Source organism: Coenobita brevimanus, chromosome 116 (assembly GCF_032717465.1).
Source record: "Coenobita brevimanus isolate Jiangsu-jjx chromosome 116, ASM3271746v2, whole genome shotgun sequence".
In the NCBI taxonomy this organism is placed as follows: domain Eukaryota; kingdom Metazoa; phylum Arthropoda; class Malacostraca; order Decapoda; family Coenobitidae; genus Coenobita; species Coenobita brevimanus.
This window is the reverse complement of record NC_137069.1, coordinates 2,895,001-2,898,000: the sequence shown is the minus strand read 5'-3', so window position 1 is coordinate 2,898,000 and position 3,000 is coordinate 2,895,001.

The window sequence follows — 3,000 nt, the reverse complement described above, 5'->3', positions numbered from 1 at the left end:
ACACCCCTCACCTTCCCATCACCACCCTCACCCCTCTGCCCTCACCCTTCACCTTCCCATCACCACCCTCACCCTTCACTTTCCCATCACCACCTTCACCCCTCACCTTCCCATCACCACCTTCACCCCTCACCTTCCCATCACCACCCTCACCCCTCTGCCCCTTCCCTGTCAATCCCACTCTACCTGTCACTCATTACCCCTCTCACCAGCCTCCGTAATCGATTGTCTTTTCGCCGTACACTCCCTCAACTCAACCTTACCTTCCTACCAACACTGTCACCCCTTCCTCCTTTTTCTCCCTACCTCTCCACCCTTTCACATTTCACCCTACCCTTACTTTTAACCTTACACTTATACCAGGACTCACCCTCCTTGTCCCCTTATTTCCACCCTTCATCACCGTCTTTCCATTCACCCTACCCTTATTCTTTTCAGCCGAACGTTCATGTCTATGCTTCTTCTTCTTCTCTCTCTCTCTCTCTCTCTCTCTCTCTCTCTCTCTCTCTCTCTCACTCAATTCTCTTGCTCTTCTCAAACTTACTCTCCTGCCAGCGCCTTCATCTCCTCTTCTCCCCTCCCGCGCAGGAGTATTATGTTTTTCTCGTCGTGTGTGTGAGAGAGAGAGAGAGAGAGAGAGAGAGGTGTAACATGCAGGATAATTCGCGAAGGAAGATGTGTTTCGGTGCAGGATAAGTTGCGAAGGAAGATGTGTTACGGTGTGGAATAAATCACGAAGGATGTGTTACGGTGTGGAATAAATCACGAGGGAAGATGTGTTTCGGCGTAGGATAACTCGCTTAGGAAGATGTGTTTCGGTGCAGGATAAGTCGCGAAGGAAGCTGCGTTACGTAATCTTCCTCTCCAAGCTGCTATGACTGTGGGAAAAGGAGGGTGGGGCGTGGGAAGATTTAGGGCAGCGTGGGAATGTGGGGCGGCGGGCGCGAGTACAGTACGTGTATTGCCTCAGCCGACGGTAAAAGTGTGGGAGAAGGGGTCAGGTCGGGTCAGGTCAAGGGGCGAGCCGGGTTGGGAACGTGGTTTGGGTTTACGACGATGGAAGAGAAAATAGGGTTGCTGTAATAGGTTTGGTTTAGGGCTGGGGAAAGGGTAGGAAGGTATTGTTTTGTGGGGGCGGAGTGGATGGATGTGTGTGGGGGGAGTGGATGGGTGTATGTGTGTGGGGGGGAGGTGGATGTGTGTGTGGGGGGGGTGAGTGGATGGATGTGTGTGTTGGGGAATGGATGTATGGGAGTGTTTGGGGGGGGAGCGGATGGGTGTGTGTAGGGGGGGGGAGTGGATGGATGTGTATGGGGGGGAGAGGATGAGTGTGTGTGTGGGGGGGGAGTGGATGGATGTGTGTGTTGGGGAATGGATGTATGGGAGTGTGTGGGGGGGGAGCGGATGGGTGTGTGCGTGGGGGGAGTGGATGAGTGTGTGTGTGGGGGGGAGCGGATGGGTGTGTGCGTGGGGGGGGAGCGGATGGATGTGTGGGGGGAGTGTCAGAGAGAGAGGGAGAAAGATTTTGTTCATCTTTTCTGCAATTTACTTATAATCATCATCATCTCTCTCTCTCTCTCTCTCTCTCTCTCTCTCTCTCTCTCAACAACCGAGAAATATGGATTGTATAATTATTCCCTTGGGGTTGGAGAGAGACAAAATGTGTATGTGTGTATGTGTCTCTAAGAAATACAGATGTACGTGTGTGTGTGTGTGTGTGTGTGTGTGTGTGTGAGAGAGAGAGAGAGAGAGAGAGAGGGAGAGAGCTGTCTGGACAAAATTCCTCCCACACAGCAGCTGAAACTGCCATGGAGAGATGTGTGTGTGTGTGTGTGTGTGTGTGTGTGTGTGTGTGTGTGTGTGTGTGTGTGGATTGTATGGATGGAATTATCTGAGCAATGCACCGCCAACACACACACACACACACACACACACACACACACACACACACACACACACACACACACACACACACACACACACAAAGGGGGGTGTAGGGAAAAGTGAGAGGAAGGGAAGGAGAGAGATATTAGGAGAGAGGGAGAGGAAAAGTTGAGGGGAAAGGGAGGAAGAAGAGATGGAAGAGAGAGAGAGAGAGAGAGAGAGGTAAGATAGAGTGGGTGAGAGGAGAATGGGGTGAGGAAGGTAAATGAGGCGTGAGGGACAATGGGTCGTTAACGAAAATGGCAGGTGGGCCTCAGGGAAAGGACTTCACAGGGGATACTCAACCATTTTTCACTTTTTTATCCCAACCTGAAAATGATCATCAAAACACAGCTTCCCATACTCCTTCCACCCTAACTTGGTCCAAATTTTGCCTTATCTCCATCTTGAATATTCAGGTGCGGGAGAATAACGCTATAGTATGATGCTAGTCACGAAGAAGTGCTGTGATAATAAGGTTGAGTCGTAGCATTGTAGAATAAACTGCAGTAGAAGGTGAAAAGAGTAGTAGTAGTAGTAGTAGTGGGAGTGTAGTGGTAGTGGTGGTGATGGTCGTAGTAGTAGTAATAGTAGTAGTAGTAGTAGCAGTAGTGGTAGTAGTAATGGTGGTGGTGGTGGTGGTGGCAGTAGTAGTAGTAGTAGTAGTAGTAATAGTAGTAGTAGTGCTGGTGGTGGTGGTGGTAGTAGTAGCGCTGTTGATAGTGGTGGTGTAGTACTAGTAGCAGTAGTAGTAGTAGTATAGTAATAGTTGTAGCAGTAGTAGTAATAGTGATGGTGGTGGTGGTGTAGCAGTAGAAGTAATAGTAGTAGTAGTGGTGGTGGTAGTGGTGTAGTAGCAGCAGCAGGAGTAGTAGTAGTAGTTGTTGTTATTGTTATTGTTGTTGTAGCCCAAGGTTCAACGTAAATTTAAACCCAGTGGACTGCAGTCTAAAATTGCCCTCAAGAGAAGGAGTTTTCAGGGCTTCCTTAACTGTTTTTATACCCAGTCTCGCTTCCCTGAGTCGAATTAGTAGAACATTGGATGGGAGGTGGAGGAAAGGAGGGAAGATTGGGTGG